Source organism: Aedes aegypti, chromosome 1 (assembly GCF_002204515.2).
Source record: "Aedes aegypti strain LVP_AGWG chromosome 1, AaegL5.0 Primary Assembly, whole genome shotgun sequence".
Classification (NCBI taxonomy): domain Eukaryota; kingdom Metazoa; phylum Arthropoda; class Insecta; order Diptera; family Culicidae; genus Aedes; species Aedes aegypti.
The window spans coordinates 75249541-75269807 of NC_035107.1; the positions used below are offsets into that span (position 1 = coordinate 75249541).

The 20267-nt window shown below is 34.2% G+C and overlaps 1 protein-coding gene across 1 annotated transcript in view; it reads left to right on the plus strand.

The window, feature by feature from the left end:
- Positions 1–322: 322 nt before the first annotated feature.
- LOC5569922 (EF-hand calcium-binding domain-containing protein 1) overlaps positions 323–20267 on the plus strand; it is a 106733-nt gene continuing 86788 nt past the window's right edge. The window contains exon 1 of the mRNA XM_001658771.2: positions 323–562. The gene's annotated coding sequence lies outside the window, so the exon portion shown is untranslated. The remainder of the gene's footprint in view (positions 563–20267) is intronic.

A 20267-nucleotide genomic window follows, 5' to 3' on the forward strand; every position in this document is an offset into this window, starting at 1 on the left:
TCATTGTATACTAGAATATGCTTATCTTATTTGGAAATCTAAAGGCAGGATTTCAGCTAAACTCAATACTAGGATTTATTGATTATACACTTTCTCTGTATTCTGTTTCTTTTGTTTCCCTTCGCTGATATTCATCTTTCATCGTCAAAGCTCCAATGGTTTCGCGCGAGGGCGAAGAAAGTTCTTTCCCACATCAAATCAATTTGCTTCTACCCCTCAAATCCCTCACCCAGTCACCACATTCCATCACTCACATTCGGCCCCGTATGTCGGACCGAGTTTGTTTGTATCAATAAACTATAAAATTTTCTTCTTTACAGCGGTCGGGTCGGGAATCCTCGAATCCTTGCGTAGCCTAGTTCTGTTTTACGAAGTATCCGAACCGGCAAATAAATCCCACTCAGTTGTGTGGGACCTTGGTGGCAAACTCGGACCTACTCCAGAACCGTTCCGACCGGGATCGGAACGGTAAGGTGTTTTTTTGGACCAGTGACCTTCGGCGTGAAAGATTTTCTCCATTTTTGAACGAACAGTGAAAAGTGTGTTCCGTGAGTTTTTGTGGGTGAGTGTTGGGTGATGGGAAAGTACGTGCCATGGGAAAACTAAGAAAGGGGAAACAATTCGCGTGAAACACGCGCTTTTCCTCCGAATTTAGAGTTTTGTACGAAAAGTTCTCAGATATTCGCTCGATGATAACGAATTTATTGTTTGTTTCCATAAAGCTTTGAACTGGTTCACGGTTTGTATGTTGTTGCTAATTAAAAAATTTTTCGATTCAGCACCGAAAAACTTCGTTTGCTTAGGTATGTAGTGCTAAGAAGAGTCAGCTGGAACCAGTTTCATAATTCATTATAGTTAAAAACTTTAGTAATTAACGTGACGGTTGCTTTCCAATGAAGACATTCAGTTGGTCGGTGTCGAATGGTGTTAACTCTTAGTGCGCCTTTTGCTATGCAATTCATTGTCGCAGCAGTGACGGGCGCGAGTTGTACAGCTTATTCACGTTTGGTTTGTAGCGTGACAATGTGGTGAATGAAACAGTTTGTTAATGGTGAGGAGAGGTGTAAAGAAGGCCCTTCTCGTCTGTTTGGTGTGAAAGCAGTAGTGCGGAACGAAAAGATTGTTTGTTGCATATCATGTTCGCAAAACAAAATTTGCCGCAAGGTAATACGACCAATAATGATCATATTAGAATATCGTTGACGATATCTTTTGTTCTTTGTAAAGTTTCATCATTTTTAAGGTATCACTTCAAAAATTACATTTATTTGATGGGGAGGAACTGAAATTACCTGCGACGACGTTTGTATAGGAGCTTCCGAAATTAAAAGATTCTAGGTTACTCGAATGTGCATTTATCAGTCATGAATTGTGACAAAATTTTCCGCTCATATCCACTCATTGAGTGGAGATCATCGCGTCCCTATAATTCAGGTATTATTACTCTTTTCCGCCCACTTCTACTTCCGAATTTAAATCATATAATTGAAGTTGCGCCACTATGATTCAAGAATTCTTCGATTGTTTTATTCACCACTCAATCATTTACGCCCACCTGAATAATATAATATATTGAAAATTGTGCCCCTTTTATCAGGAATTGTTTCATTCTTTTCATTCGCTTCTCATGAGGGTTTATTTACGTAATGAAAATTGCACCCCTATTATTCAGAAATTGTTACATTTTTTTTCCGACCACCTACTTTTATTGAAATGTATCGTATAATGAAAATTGAGCGCTTATGATTTTGTAATTATTCCATTTTATTTTATCCTCTATTAAAAATGGCAGCGCTATGATCCAGGAATTATGACATTTTTTTCGCGCATCAATTCAGTTATTGATATCCTGCAATAAAATTGCATCACTATGTTCATCTCTCTAGTTCAGGAATCATGAATAGAAATTTTCCTTGCAACTAGTATTATTAATAACATTTTATTACAACCACTTTTTGAAATGGAGGCCGTAAAATCTTTTGTTATGGCCCACCTACTCATTAAAAAATATAATGTTTTAAAATTTCACCCCTATAATTCAGGAATTGTGTTATATTTTTCATCCATTACTCAAGCATGTTAAACAAAACTATGTGCCCTGATTATCTTGGATCTATGACCATTTTTCCGCTCATCGCTTTATTGTATAAAATTATGACGCTTAACGTCACTCACTTCCCAAAAACGTACCGTAATCCAGTGTAACATTGATCAGTTTTTTGGATTTTCATTAAAAAGTTTATTTCAAAATACAAATGTTGAAGGTTTCATATTTTTAAATTTGATCTTCTACCAAATTGCAAAAAGTGAAATTCGTTTTCACAGCACTCGTCGTAATTATCCAACTCGACAAGCCTCCATGAATAAAAGTACGACTTGATCATTCTTCAACTTGTTGCGTAAACTTTTATTTTGCCCACCTTCCCCATCGAATGATATCATGTAATTAAAATTGCGCCCATTTGATTCATTAACAATGACAATTTGTTTAATCAACTAATCAAAAGGTTCCTATCTATCAATTACATCGTTATAATCCCATCCACTACTCAAGGCCAATACAAATATTTTTATAACTTTTTGTCTCATCGACTTTTGGGCTGGTTTAAAAAAAAAAGAATTTTAAAAAAATATTTTAAAACTTATTGATTTGTTAAGAAATTTTCAGAAAATTTACGAATTATTGTAATTTTACGGCTTTCTTAGCCTTATTAATTAAAACGGCTTGTTTGGCTAAGCCCGAGGTTTTGGTGCCATGTATTGAACCATTTTCAAGAGATAACTAAAATTTTATACATAACTTTAGAAACATAGACACATTTTGCATGACACAATAAACATACGCAACCGTCTCTCGTAACATTACGTAGAAAAAAAATGAAGGGGAGAGGTAAAGGGACAATAGGTATATTTGTATCGGCCAAAATGTTATCATATTTTTAATAATACCAATTGAAAATGTGGAATTCGGCAATAATAAATTATTTCCGCCTACTTCCCTTTAAATTTTTTTTATCATACAATGGAAATTATGCCCTTTATTATGATTCTGGTGTTCTGACATTATCTTTATCAAAAACTTATAAATTTTCGCCCATCTTCTCACTGAATAATATCGTGAAATGATAATTTCGCCTTTCTTCATTCACTACTTCCCGAGGAGGAAAGAATAACTCGAAATAACTTATGCTTAGCATATATTGGTATCATACCACAATTATGTATTGTTCAGTTATCAATACCTCATTTTGGTACAGGTCGGACTCGATTATCCGGAATTTTATACTCGATTATCCGGAATTTGTTTTTTGATGTTCTTGTTTTTCAATTTTTATACATAAATCTGAGATAATTTGGCAATGCAATATACAATATGAATGGTTTTGCAGTTTTGAACGTATTTAAGAAAAGGGGGGTTTGAAAAAGTGGTTTTTTGTGTATGCTGATCAATTTATTTTTGTTCTTGTGAAGATCTCTACTGTTCCTAGAAATAATTTCTGGCTACAGCACCCCATCATATAAATAAAAAACAACCAAAATAGATAATATTTAAGTTCTTTTATCGAAAATTTCATTTATTTTTCTCAGCGATTCGATTATCCGGAGGGAAAAAAATCGATAAGGTACCCCGGGGCAAGTGAGAATCCGGGGTAAGTGGGGCGTTTCGTCATAGCTCAACTAGGAAAAGTGGGGGTATTCTTCTAGAAAGTTGAAGATACAATGACAAGGAATGTATTTAGTACTAAACATATTGTTATTTTTATTACCATGTGGTTCATGTAACAGTTGTCAGTTCAGCGCTATTTTCAACTTGCATGACAAATTGTGACACGTTTCACGTCTTGCATTGATTTGCAAAAAAAAAAAATGTGTTTTAAATCGAATTTCCATCAGTAAGCTATATTTTTTAGTATTATTACAAGCTGCTAACGATTTACCAGTATTTTGTTTTCATTTCATATGAAATTTTCGATGGTCTATCTTACCCCAATACATATGTGTACCTGGGGTAAGTGGGACCTATCAAAACAAAAACCAGAATCAAAACTTTTCGTACACGTTTCATACATTTTGCTAGAGAGTAGCACTAAAACATTCAAACAAGTGATTTTTATCAAAAAAGATCAACCTCAAATCACATAATTGCATAAGAGGGAGAAGAAAAGTGTTATTATTCTTATTTTTTAATTAATTGTTTAATTGTTTAATTGTTTGAAATACGACTTCAAAATTGAACAAACACACAGCTGAAATTTGAAATGCATCATGAGAACGATTATTTTTCTATGGTATTTGAACTTTATTTGTTATTTCTACCAAATTAAGTAGTGGTGGAAAACAATTCCATCTCATAAGGTGGTTTTCTGCCATGCATTTAAATAATAACAAAACATATTTATAATTTCGTCAATTATTGATTGTTTATGTGCTACATTTTAATTAACAACTTATAAATGATATATTTTGAACATGTTTAATTCCTCTTTACGCTTTTATTGAGGAATTTTCAGTTTATATTAAATGTGAGGTGACATACTATTAAATAAAGGGTTTCTTCCTAAAACGTAACGTATTTTATGGTTGATCCCTTATGTACATCAAAAATCTACTTAAAATTAAAAATCTATGATTTATCAATCCTATTATTGTAATGGTTGACTTACTGATGTGGATTGACGCATGAAACTGGATGCGTCCCACTTGCCCCGCTTAGCGAGGTAACTGCGTCCATTGGCTCATTCTAAAACATTCTTCCAAGGTTTTCACAATTTCGAAATTATTCGATTAGTTTCATGCACACATCAGCAAATATGTTGCCAAAACGTGATTGTGTTATTGGATTTGAAAAATATTGACATTTGTAAATATGATTGAACAATTCGTTAGAACTATCGTTTTTTTCGTTCCCACTTGCCCCGCGGTACCTTACTCCGGATAATCGAGTCCGACCTGTATTTTAATGGTATTTGGAAAAAAATGTGTAAAACAATTAAAAATACTTCATTTTGGTATTCTATAAGTATTGAGAACTGCTAGAGGAATTGAACTACTATCAGCTTAGTATTTGTAGAATATGCAGAAGGTATTATTTGAAGTATTTTACCTCTTATGCAGGGTTCATTCATACCTCATTCAGGTTGTAAGCAGTGTTGATAGACTCACACTCAAAATCTCAATCAATACGCTCTCCCGTGAGAGCAAACTCATTAGAGATCTGCTGCGCAAATCTCACGCTTGAGATTTTGATGCGAAATCAACTCAATCAAATCAAACCGTAAAAAATGATTCAGTCGCAAAACCCGGCAAAAACTCGTGAAACCCGAATGTTGTTGTTTACGTTAGAAAGGATTAACATAATTTTACCAGACTAACAAGAAATTATTGCCGTGTGCGAGTAAACTATGGAAATACGAGACAATGAGTTAAAAAGGTGAGCCAACTCATCCATGATTTTTTGACTGCTGAGTTGCATGATTGACAACTCACGCATGTAAAATCTCAAGCGTGAGTTGTGAGAAATTGAGTTTTTCACAACACTGGTTGTAAGTATTGGAAATTATCTGGTATGGAATACCTTAATTTGGAATTCATCAGTTAATAAAAATTGACCTATTATGATTATGTAATTATTCTGGAATTAACTGCTAACAACGGTTCTAGAATCCAATGTGAAAATGCCAGGAATTATGACAATTTTTGCAGGCTCCTAGTTGTACAAAATCATACAAACAAAAGTTGGTATATTTGTACCACTTCTGAAACTTTATATGGAAATTAATAGCAACAAAGATAGTGACATTTATCTGAATGAAATAAGTATATTTGATAAATGGTGTAGCAAAAGCTTACTTCAATTAAACGTCAAAAAATGTAATTTAATCTCATATAGCAGAAAACGGAATACACCACAGATTACTGTCTCTTTAGGAAATCAACTTGTTCAAAAATGCGATAAGATTAGAGATTTAGGTGTCATATCAGATTCTAAACTTACCTTTACTGATCATTATATTACGATTATCCATAAAGTAAACAATATGTTGAGCTTTATTAAGCGTTTTAGCTACAATTTTCGGGATCTATATACGATTAAAACCTTATGTAAGATCAGTTCTAGAATATTGTAGTATTGTGTGGTCTCCGCATATAAAAACGCATGATGATAGAATCGAATCAGTACAGAAGCAATTTCTTTTATATGCTTACGCAAATTAGGCTGGACAACGTTTCCACTGCCATCATACGAGGCTCGATGCATGCTTATCGATATTCAAACCTTAAATTAGCGTCGCGAAATAGCCATGATTTCATTTATCAATGATATTGTATCGCAGCGTATTGATTCCACCAATCTTTTATCATGTTTGAATTTCTACACGCCCACTAGACAGTTGAGAAATCAGAATTTGTTTGTATCAAATAATCATCGAACTACCTATGCAAATTTCGGCCCAATGAATCGAATGATGTCTCTTCATAATCAGCATTGCACAGAAATTGATCTGACCATGTCGCGAACAAAGCGAAGACAATATTTTAATTCCTTAAGATATAATACAACATAGAATTAAGCAAATGTGTAGTCTACTATTGATTGACAAAATAAATAAATAAAGTATGTTCTTCTCAGAAGGACACTCTCTTCTAAAGAAAATTGCGTTCCGTCCATTGCACAACAGAATACGGTCATTGAATATGAACTGCGCCTCCTTGAATAGGAATAATAACACTTTGATCCAAAACGAATTCATTTTTTTACTTCTCATCTCATTGAATAATATCGTGTTATGAAAGTTGCGTCCCTTTGGTTAAGCAATTATTACATTTTTTCCTAATTCTACAATCAAAAGATTTCCATCTTCTAATGGAAATTGCGCCTGTGATCCAGATTTTATGAAAGTTTTTCCAACAACCATTCTAAAATATCATCTTATGAAAATTTGGCCCCATGTATTTAAATGCGCCCCTACGGCTCATGAACTGTGACAATTTTTCCGCCAATCTCCACTCATTGAGTAGTATCATCCAAAACAAATTCGCTCGATTCTCCTAAATTTTTATTGTTTAATGAAATGATTCTGAAATCCTGACTTATTTTTATGCAACTCCAAATTCCTCGCCTACATCCTCATGTAATGAAAACTGCTCCCTATATGGCACCATTGTTCACGAATTGTTTCAAATTCAACATTCTTTTCTCATAACATTTTTATCATGGAATGAAAATGGCCCTTATTATTCAGGAATAGTGAAAGTTATTCCGCCTGAATACTCTAATTGAATAGTATCGCATAACGCTCAATGGAGCCCACATGATTCTGGAAATAACTTCTCAAATAACTAGCAAGTAAAATTGCGCTCCTAGGAATGAGGAGTGAGAGATGATTTGTAACACTCACGTCTCAAAAAAGTAGTACTCTCTTCTAATGAAATTTGCGCTTTATTCTTGTGTAATGAACGGACAAAATATTGTCCTGAAATGAAAAGTGCATTCCCTTATTAACTTGGATTACATTATTGAATTCCAATTCAAAATGATCCAGGTATTAGTCGAACCTAGTACACGTCTTCAGTGTGACGGCCTTACAAATGAGGTAGAAATACGCGTATTTGTCAAAGGCAGTGTTGATAGACTCACACTCAAATCTCAATCAAAACGCTCTCCCGTGAGAGCAAACTCATTAGAGATCTACTTCGTAAATCTCACGCTTGAGATTTTGATGCAAAATCAACTCAATCAACTCAAACCGTAAAAAATGATTCAATCGCAAAACCCGGCAAAAACTCGTGAAACCCGAATGTTGTTGTTTACGTTAGAAAGGATTACTATAATTTTATCAGACTAACAACAAAATATTGCCGTGTGTGAGTAAACTGTGGAAATACGAGACAATGAGCCAAAAACGTGAGCCAACTGATCCATGATTTTTTGACTGCTGAGTTGCGTGATTGACAACTCACGCATGAAAAATCTCAAGCGTGAGTTGTGAGAAATTGAGTTTATCACAACACTGGTCAAAGGATACAAACTCTAGTGAAATTAAATGGTATAGTACTAAATTCGGTTTTTCATCTATTTATTGTAACATGTTTTTTCGTCCACTTCATCATTGAAAAATTCCATGTAACGAAAATAATGGCCAAATAAATTCAGGAATCAATTTCATCATCCATTACTTTGAAGGGTTATTTTTTGTAATAAAATAAAAACCGTCCCTGTGTTTCAAGAATTATGAATCTATTTTTTCTTCACTTCCTTCATTGAATTACACTCCCGTGCAAAAGTTTAGGTTCACCCCTTCAAAAACATACAAAAGTGTTCAGTTCATATCTCTGTGATTACACGTCCAATCTTTAAGCCGCATTCGAAAGGCAAAGAGTTATTCTTGCTTCGTATGTAATTTTTAAAAACCTTTTTTGAATTTTATATACTAAGTTTTTACCTAAAGTTGTGACATTTTTCAAAAATCACACTGAACAAACATTTGTAATTTCCTCATCATTGGATCGACTAAAATTTTAAAACAAGGTGTCATTAGAATCGTATTCTTATATTCTCTAAAGAGCGCTCACGAATTTTTTGCGGAAAAATCTGAAAACTATTCAAAATCAATGAAACAGTCATCCAAGTCATCGTGCAAAAGTTTGGGTTCACCCCTCAGTATGGTGTATCGTGCAAAAGTTTGGGTACACCTGAACTTACTTAATGCACGAAAAAATTGAGAAATATCAAACCAATCATGCACGAGACATTATTTGTGTTTGAAAAAGCTATGAATTATTAAAATCGGTTGAAAAATGGCTGAGATATTGACAAAAATGATTTGCGTGCGGTTCAGGTGAACCCAAACTTTTGCACGATTTGCCTCATATTGAGGAGTGAACCCAAACTTTTGCACGATGACTTGAATTACTGTTTCAATGATTTTGATTTTTCCGCCAAAATTACGTGAGTGCTCTTCAAAGTATATAAGATTATGATTATAATGACACCTCGTTTTAAAATTTTGGTCGGTCCAATGCTGAGGAAATTACAAATGTTTTTTCAGTGTGTTTTTCGAAAAATGTCACAACTTTAAGTTAAAACTAAGTATACAAAATTCAAAAAATGTTTTTGGAAAAATACATACGAAGTAATTATAACTCTTTGCCTTTCGAATGCAGTTCAGAGAGTTTCAATTGGACGCGTAATCACAGAGATATGGACAGAATACTTTTGTATGTTTTTGAGGGGGTGAACCCAAACTTTCGCACGGGAGTGTCTATCATGTTATAAAAATTGCGCTTCTTTGGTTAAGTAATTATGATTTTTTTTTAATCAACAACTATAATAACTTCTATAATCTAATGGAAATTGCGCCCCTATGATCCCATCCACTAGCTATTTAGTCACGGTAGTCTTATGAAAATTTTGCCCCTATTATCTAGGAATTTTGAAATGATTTCGCTAACCTCCTTATTGTAAAATATAATGCAATGAAAATTGTGCCCCTACGCTTCAGAAGCTATGGAAATTTTATCTATTCACTACTCAACATGTCCTTCTATCAAAAAAAATCTCGCATTGAGTATCATACAGGCGTATCTGCAGTGATTGATTTCTCTTCATCGATTTTTTCTTTGCATTAGAACGTGTATATCAAACGATTTTCGTAACATTAAACGATGTAGCATGACGAAGGACGACGAGTACTTTCTACTAAATCAAAAATAGCAGACGAAAACTGTTGCCAGCCTGAGAAATTATTTAAAGAGAAAATCGATGAAGAGAAATCATTGCAGCTACGTCATTATGATAATGAACGCAAGAAATTTCGCCTCAAATATATTAGAATTATATGAAAAAATGTTAAAAGTTGCGCCCATACCATTCATGACTTGTTATAATTTTTCCGCCTATCTCCACTCATTGTTACATAAACAAATAACTAACTAATAACTAAAAACTAATAAAAATTACGCCCTTTTGATTCACGAAATATAACTTTTCAACGCTCGCTTTCCCTTTAAAATTTAAATTATATAATGGATACTGCGCCCTTATGATTCACGAATTCTGAGGATATTTTACCCACTGCTCAAAACTCTTCGCCCACCCACTTATTGAACACTCATGCAATCAAAATTGGTCCCAATAGGGCATCAAAATTTCGATTTTGTTTTTTTGAAATTTTCCGTTCACTTCTCATAAGGGTTTTTTCGCGTTTTAAAAAATACGCCCCTATTATTCAGGAATTATGACATTTTTTCCGCCCACCTTCCCTTATTAATGTATGCACGTAATCGTGCCCTTTTGATAATGTATTAATGACCTTTAATATTATCAATTATACAAAATGCTGCACCGATGATCCAGCTATTCTTCTTCTTCTTGGCATTACGTCTCCACTGGGACAAAGCCTGCTTCTCAGCTTAGTGTTCTTATGAGCACTTATACAGTTATTAACTGAAAGCTTTCTTTGCCAAAGTTGCCATTTTAGCATTCGTATATCGTGTGGCAGGTACGATGATACTTTATGCCCAGGGAAGTCAGGGAAATGTTTATTACGAAAAGATCCTGGACTGACCGGGAATCGAACTCAGACACCTTCAGCATGGTTGTGCTTTGTAGCCGCGGACTCTAGCCACTCGGCTAAGGAAGGCCCCTCCAGCTATTATAATAAGTAATTTTCATCCACCTTTCCATTGCATATTTTTATATTACTACAATTGCAACCATATAATCCAGTACAGTGGCGTAGCTAGAGTTTTGAGGGCCCAGTGCGGAGGTGGACCTCAAATAGAGGTTTGCAAAATATTCCTTGCATTACTCACACGAAGCTTCAAAATTTTTTCAAAAACATGTACAATTTGGGAGAAAATTTCGTGATTTAAGGGTAAAAAATATTCTGCCAAAAAAATCCACCCAAACTAGGACGTACCCAGAACTTTCACTAGGAAATAGTTTTTGATGCAACGTTTTATGGAATCGAAAAATATAAATCGAGCAATTGCTTCAGAAGTTTCTAGATGTATGGATCTTCTTGGATCTTCGTATTCTTGAATTATTTTCTGTATTGTAAGAGGTGAACCAGCTGGCAGCTGCGGAAGATGTAAACCTATATAAAATAGAGACACACAAAACTTTCTGTATGCTGTATGATATATAGTAATAAACTTACAATTATACCTAGTTAAACTCTTGAAAGACTCGTGAAAAATATCAAGAAACGATTCACCAGATATTTTGATAATTTCGCAGGACATATTCTTGAAATTGTTTGTTGTGGTTTTCAATGTGAATCGAGGAGACATTCAAGATAAAATAGGTATCCTTAGATAAAATTTTGGAATATACCTTAGACGATTTCTTGGAAAAACTGTTAGAATTGCAAAGGAGTTTCTGGGGAAATCAGAGCTTTAATTACTTGAAGAATTTTTTATAATAATGGACAAATCCAAGAAGGTCTTTCTGCTTTAAAAATTAAGGAAGAATTCAAAAGGATTTCCTATTATCTGAAGTATTAAAACTTCTAAAATGAACACCAGAAAAAAAATTATCAGATAAATCTCAAGATCTATATTTGAATAAGTAAAATAATTCGTAGAAGAATCTCTAGAGTTATTGGAAAAAGAATTCTTAAGAAAACCACGGGATTTCCCTATATAGCTGGAACCACTATGCATCGGTTCAAACGCCGGTTCGAAAACCGGCCCATTTGTACCACTATTGCTAACGCGGTTCATATTTTGGTGCAAATCGTCAATTGCATCCGAGGTTCAGAACCAGTGGCGAGGGAAGTGGGTAGGACAGGTAGGACATGTACTACGCACCAAAACCCTTGGGTAGGACAGTCAAAGTATTTTCCACGATTCACTAAAACAAAAACAAGATCAGAGAGCTTTAAAAATTGAATGAAGGTCTCTAAAGTATCTATTTCATTATTCGGCTTGCATTGAATCCTGATGCAAAATTGTACAGGTTTTAAAGAAAGCTTCAGAAACTATAACGTGTACAACGGGCTCTTCAAGAATTTCGTCTCAGAATCCGCGAAGAAAAGCTTTAGGAATTATCTTCTTCTTCTTCTTCTTTCTGGCGTTACGTCCCCGCTGGAACAGAGCCTGCTTCTCAGCTTAGTGTTCTTATGAGCACTTCCACAGTTATTAACTGAGAGCTTACTATGCCAAATGACCTTTTTTGCATGTGTATATCGTGTGGCAGGTACGAAGATACTCTATGCCCTGGGAAGTCGAGAAAATTTCCAACCCGAAAAGATCCTCGATCGTTGGGATTCGAACCCACGACCCTCAGCTTGGTCTTGCTGAATAGCTATCATAGTGATGTTTTTAGAATACTTTCAGGGTCTCCTACAGGGATCTCTACAGAATTTCTCTATCAATTCTCCCTTGAGGGGTTCTTCGAAGAAATCTTTTTTTTTTTTAGAAATATTTCAAGCAATTCATCCTAGTAGTACTTCTGCAGTTTTACCGAACGTTTATTTAAAAATTCCCATACAATCTTGAAACGTTTATTTAAGTTTTCACACCAGTTCATACTACAGCAATTTTTCCAATAACTCCTCCGATCAATTATGCACAAATTTCTATAGCGATTCTGTTCAATGTTTTTTGAGATTCGATTGATTATCTTTCGATTATCTTAGCAATCGTTGTAGGAAATCTTCTTTGCTTTGGAAATTTGCTCAAGGGTCCAGGAGTTATTAAAGAGATACTTGTTCATTAAGGGGGACTTTAAAAATAACCAAAGTTTTATCGGAGAGTTTTCAAGATTTTCATTTAAAATACCTCACGGATATATTTTTAAGAAAAACCGCCTTGGTAGTTCTCTGGAAACACTCACTTGAGAAAGTCTCGAGATACTATTGGAGGAATTTTTGTAGAAATCTTAGAGGTAATCTCTGCAGCAACTGTTTAAGGCATCTTTGATGAAATCCTTAGTGAAGTCTTATACGAATCCTGAAAGACAATTTTAAAGGAAATTCCTAAACATTTCTGGAGAAGTTATTGATTGAATTTTGGAAGACGTTTTGGCCGCGAATCTCGAAGTAGGTCCCAGGGAAATAGATGGCTGAATCACTGGATAAAATCTCACAGGAGTTAAGACTTTCTTGAAAAAAATCTTAAAGTATATTTTGACGAATTAATATTATTTATGTAATAATCATTGAAAAAAATCCATTTCTATGGCTCTTCTTGAGAAAATCCAGGGAGAAATGCTTGGGAAAAAATCACTAAATGAACTATTTTAAAAATTTACAGAGTAAAATATAAAAATTTAGGCAAATTCCAGAAGAAAATTTGTGTAAATTTCTGATGAAACTCCTAGAGAACGTCATGAAAAACACATACTTCATATCACTTTGTTTTAATGAAACGAGGAGTTTTCAAAAAAATCTTAGATGTTAGAAAAATTTCTGCTTCAATGCTATGGAAAATCAAAATCTTATCTCCTATAAGGTTTCATTTTTGTTCTTGGTTGCTATTTGGTCTCTTTTCAGCCTGCTTCTGGTGCCTTTCTGGGCTCTTTTTTGGTCTCTTTTTACTGGCAATTGATCTTAAGCTTCCTATTTTTAAAACGCCCAGTCACTACAAGCTCTGTAAAAACAATAAGCTATCTTAGTCTTGTGTTAACAACTGGTTTGAAAATGAGAAGACAAATATACAAATTATATGGGAGTCAAAAAAAAAAAAAAAAACAAGCCGGTCTTCTAACAATAACATTTTTTTTATGTTGCGCGGAATAATCGTTAGAACGCTTGAAAACAGTACAATTTTCACAACTCAACTAAACTCAACTCAAAACAGACCACAATGTCACTTTCACCTCTTTGTATTTGAGCCCCTAAAATTTCCAGTCCAGGATTAAAATTTTTCTTAGCTTCACTGTGCATAAAAATTTTGCCAACGTTTGTCCTACCCACACTGAAAAAAATCCACACGCTTGATCCGTGTGTTTAAAATTATGGATCGATTCATGAACGTCTATATCGATTTGTTGTGATTTTCTTACAAACTTCGTGTGTATTACACATTCAATTCTTTAGTTTTGCTTCATGAACTGATTCATCAACCGACAACATGAATTCCATAGTTTTCCACATAAGTTCCTAAAGCTTTCCATTTCAAATTCGTATGCGTCAACCTATGGGTGCTATGGATCATCACCCAACACGGATTCAGTGTGTTTAACTTATGATTATCTTGTGTCATGATCATCATGTTCAAGTTGGTCGATTTGAAATCGATGAGCTTGATGTCGATTTTCGTGTTCCAAATTTCTAAATTATTAGTGATCAACCCATAGCGAACTAAATTGCGGATGGACCTCGTGTCGAACGACAGTCATCATCATGTTCCAACGAGAAGAAGCAAATTCTGAAGCTGAAAGTGTTAGAGGAAAATTTGCGGATTCGTTTTTCTTTCTATTAGTGAAGATGTCCGAGTGAATATGAGGAGTTAGTTCTAATTTTCTATAAATAAAATGCATAACTTCCAGCGTTGGATATAATGTATGGTGTTAAAGAAAAATCGGATTCCACTAACAGATTTTCCTAGCTTTCAGCTTCGAATAAATTGAAATATGCTAATCCCGGGCTTCTCAAATTATGGATTTGCGGCGCCCCGCTTGTTGCTGACTCACTTGTTTGGAAAAAAAAACATTCAAGTGAGCTTGCGACAAGCAGAGGAGCCTCGAAACCATATTTTGGGGAGCAAGATTTCTTCTATCAAATTTCTCCTTTCAGTCTCATGACATTCATGTTCTATCACACATGACTATCTCAAGCCACTACATTTCGAATTCAATAAGCAAATCAGTTGATTTTCATGATTTAATATTTAGACATTCATGTTTGTTTCTCATGACAACCTAATGTTGATACACATGTTATTATACCGTGAAGACAATGACGAAATCCATATGGCTACCACACTCAAGTCATGTGGTTTTCCTCATTGCGCAAATCAATAAGTAAAACACACGACCTTGGCGTGTAGATTTTTCTCAGTGCATGGTTTCGAACGTGGACGCGCCTCTGTACGGAACGAAGGCACAAACGGACAGACAGAAAACAGTTGATATCCACGCTTACAGATTTCTACTTACCGTCAAACAGGGTAACTTGCAACAGGGGTGAAACTTGCAACACAACGACATGTAACTGAATTGACGTTTTCTAAAGCATTAAGTTAAATTGTTCTAATTTGTTACACCGGTCAATAACCTGAGGTATAAAAAAAGAGGTTTTGGTGAGGATTTTGGTATTATTTCTACTTTGGTTGGTTTGCTGGAGGAGAAATTCATATCACACGTTTGATCGTATAAAAACAAGGCGGAAAATCGTTCCTAGTACCATGCAAACGGGTTATAAATATTAGTCTAGGTATTTGCTTTTTGCTACAGTATTTAATAGTGTATAAAATCACTATAAAAAAGTATTGTTAATTTCACGTTTATATACTGAAAATAATTGAAAACGTTTTTGACTACCCTTGTGGGGTAACTTGCAACAGCAACTTTAATCTCAATGGCAAGATGTTTACTGCCGCTTGTTATCAAAAACACATGAAAAAGCAAGATTGACCATTTGTTTGTAGAATTATATTAAAGTTGTTAAACCTCAACCAACTTATTACACCTTTAGTAGAAAAAAGTAACATTAATCGCATTATTATTGGGATTTATTAATTTTTATTCGTGAAAACTATGATTAATTTTAAAAATATGTTTCAAATGTAACTTGCAGATCTGTCAATATGAACTTTTTGCATGAAATATAAATATAGCTATTTTCAATGACCAACAGAGGCCATTTCAATACATGCGATCAATATATGATACGTTGAATTGAATGAAAAATATCTTATGTGATGCAAAACCTCAAAACCATTGCAGTTGAATAAAAAAGTAGCACTAAAAGTTTTAAATGGCTTTCTACTAGCCGTCAAGACTTTTGATTTGCTAAAAATTTCCACTTTTGGAACAAATAAAATACAAAATCAATCGATTTTTTAATCGTATATGGTCAATACTCATAGTTCAATCAAATATAATGATTTTTCAAAAATGGTGGTACCTAGTTTCTGTTTATTGTCATGTTTTTACTGTAGTTAATTATTTAATGATTTAAAAAACGGTATTGATAATATTTTTGATAGTAAACTTCAGTCTGTATTGTGTGTTGCATGTTACCCCACATCAGGGGTAGCATGAAAAAAGCATATTTTCAGCCTCTCCTGATCCCAGGAAAACAAATTTTAATAGAATAAATACCGCATGGCATTCTTTTCGTAGCGATTAGGATACCAGATTGTATTTGGTTCATCTAAGTCCTTTAAATTTTCGTCCAAATAGATTTGAAGTTGAAAAGTGTTGCAAGTTACCCCGTTTGACGGTACCGTTTCTTGTTGTATGGTATAGTAAAACCTTAATTTGTTTTCATAAAGTTACCGCTAAATATTACTAAATGATCTTAGTTGATCTGCTTAAATGAAACTTTTATTCAAGCCTCAGGGGTCTTGCGATTTGAACCAAAAAGTTTCATATATGATCGTAGAAATTTATCCGCGTGGATTTCAACCGTTCTTTGTCTGCCTGCTTTGTGCCATTATTTGAACCTACCCCATTAAACATTTGACAGTTCAACAGCCAACTAAATTGGTTGAAAAATCGGTCGAATGTTGCACCGACGCTTATGGAAGATTAACACAGGGATCAACCGAATATCAACCGATTTAATAGGGTGGGCCGACGCAATCCTACTAAATAGGTGGATAAATCGGTATTTTAAGTAAAATCCAAGCAAGTTGACATACTAAACATCAGATTTCCTCGGTCACCCGATTTAATCTAGCGATTAGTTAGTTGATCGCTGTGTTAAACTTCCATAAGCGTCGGTGCAACAATCGACCGATTTTTCAACCAATTTAGGGCGTGAACCATTTGGGGTCTTCGTTTAACTTTTGGTTAAAATTTGACAGTTCGGTACCCGGATAAAAAATACAATACAAAAACAATATAACGTATTGAAACAGTACCATTCAATATATTGGAAATACAATACAGTATATTGTAAAATGACAATACAATTACAGTACAATATATTGTTTTGAACAGTTCACTGTATGGTATATGAGATTTTTGCAATATAATGTATGGGTGGTTAAGTATCGTAACAATACAAATATAGATATTTTCTCATACAAACATTTTGAAAATACAATACGATATATTGTTCATGTATTGTCTTGATAAGCAATTCGTGTATTGTTGTACAATACAAAAACAATTCAACGAACTGTATCATGGTTGCATTCGTCGTTACAGCTAATGTCAAGTGACTTCTAAAAAACTACTTATTTTTACTTTTTGAATATTTTTCACCCAACATTTCTTGCTTTCTGAACTTGTTTTGTTTATTTCTTTCAGCAAAGCTACATAGAAAAAAGCAACAGTTGTTTTACGCGAAAATAGGAATTTGACCAAAATTGTAAGGTATAAAACCAATTAAAAACAATACAATGTTCTGTTACAATATATTATATTGGTTTTGAATTGTATATTCAAACAAGAATAATATTGCTTCGACATTCAATTACAATACGCTGTATTGTATCCTATACGTTATATGGTACATTAATGGTTTATTCCATTCACTGAATGATACGTTTTTATCCGGGTAGTTATTTCCCCTCCGATTGAAAATAACCCTGCTGTTGAGCATGGTTGATTTTGACCAACCCCCCCGCGAAGTGACAGATAACGCAATTTTCACGTACCTACTCTCAACGTAAACAATGGGGCCATCCACCGCTGCCGGCACAATTTTTCACTATGGCAGATCGGGATTTTGTTTCGTTGTTGACGGATGTAAAACAATGAATGGAATGATATGAAATAAGGGCGAGTCTGATATTTTCTTCTTCAAACGAAAACAAAATTAAATAAAATATTCAAGTTTTTGCACCTAACGAACTAAACAACGCACCAATTCGTTCGGTGAAAGGATTAAATGACTTATTGGTATTATGTTTATCGGGATATAATTCTTTGTGAAGTGTAGTTTCATAAAAAGTAATAAGAAGTAGTACATTTGTTTTTCGTGGACATGTTTCATGACTTGACGGAGTAAAATTCTTGCCGACAGATATAAAACTAAGCAACTAACAAAAAATCCGTAAGATTGACGCTCCGGAGGTGTAACAAGAGCTATTAAATTTTATCAATTTATTCAATTGTTCGCGGAACTTGGTACATCTTAAAGAGAACTTTTTTTTTCTTTCACATTATGGGCTGTTTGTTTCTCTACAGAACATTTTTTCAAGGATACCAGTAAAATATTGCAAGTTTTTTATATTGCGCCATGTAATTTTGATCTCGCAGCACTTTTTTCCAATCAAATAAGCCCATTGAATAAACTATCCTGCTTTTCCAAGTGGTAATGGCCGCGAAAAGTTTACCCACTTTCTGGTAGGGTTTGACGTTTGGCTTGGGTTCGTTCAATAATCCAGTTTATGAGACGTTTCGAATCATATGGTATCCGTTTGTTTACCAGCTTAGAAAGATTCTGGCGGGCCGAGTTATTTACGTTTCTTCTAGTGCTACATTTGGAAGGAGCATATTCAACAATGGCACTGGTGGCAATACAACAAAGTTTTTAATTTTCGCATGTAAAATTTAGTTCAGTAGGCAGGGTAGATATTTTTGATCTACGTTAACTGTAATACATGTAAACCGGGCAGAAACATGCGCTGAAAGAGACGGGGACGTCAACGCCAACAAAAATGTGACCAGCGCCATTCAGATATCATGCTAGTTCTTTGAACAACAACAATGAGCGGCCCGCCAGAAAACGTCATTCGAACGTCTCGTAAAATGGCTTATATCAAACGACTCAATTCAAACATCAGATCCATAGACATCAACATGAAAGTGAGCTAATTTTTAGTGGTGGTATGAACGCTCATAAAAAGCTGGATATGTTCTCAGACTGAATTCAAGCTGATAAATACAGTCAATATCCTAAAAATTACTGACAATCATCAATATCTTACACAGAAAAACGCAGACAAATTTGCTTTGTTTTGAATGACTAAATATTCAAAAAATTATTTCAAAAACCCCTCGAGACGAACCAACCAAGGGCTGAAAGTCTCGTTAATAAAGACAATAACAATAATAATAATATTTCAAAAACAAATGATCGGTTCCCGGATAAAAAATACAATACAAAAACAATATAACGTATTGTAACAGTACCATTCAATATATTGGAAATACAATACTGTATATTGCAAAATGACAATACAATTGCAGTACAATATATTGTTTTGAACAGTTCACTGTATGGTATATGAGATTTTTGCAATATAATGAAGGTATAAAACCAATAAAAAAACAATAAAGTGTTCTGTTAGAATATATTACATTGTTTTTGAATTGTATATTCAAACAAGAATTGTGTTGCTTCGACATTCAATTACAATACGCAGTATTGAATCCAATACGTTATATTGTACATTTATGGTTTACTCAATTCACTGAATCGTACGTTTTTATCCGAGTCACTATAAGGAACATCATGCGGACCACATCACATCACTATTCAAAACCCGCTCGCGGATTGTACAAAATCTTCCCGATGATCGCAAATTGGTGACCACTGGTTTATTTTGATATTTCAAATGCTAAACAAAAATTGTAAAACTTTTTTTTTTTTTTGTTTCATCAAGTTTAATTCTAATCCACGCCCTATTTCGAGCGCACTCCATGATTTCATTGAGTTTGACAGTACCACGGACCAAATTTTTTCGGTACATTGACGTTGTACTGCAGCTGTCATGATGCTCCCGGGTTGATTTTGACACTTCGATAGTTATTTCATTTTCTGCACAGTAGGCGGCCAGAAGTGAGACAGGAAAAATATTTTGTTTTTGTTTTTATAAGTTTCGCGAATATTAGAACGATGGAAGGCAAGCATCAGAAAGCGAAAAAAAGTATTATTAAAATTACTGTTGTCTAGGTATGCTTTTATAACTAATTTTACACTTGCAGTGAGTGACATTGAAGTTTCGTACTTGATCAGTGGCCGCATAAAACACAGCCATTTGTTCACGAGCAAAAATTACGATAAAAAGGAGGCCTGGCGGTAAGTGTTCATATGGTAGCGTTTACACATATTACCTAATATTATTAACATTCAGCACCATACAAGAAACATCAGGACTCCAAAACTATTCCATAGAGCAAATTAAGTTCAAATGGAACA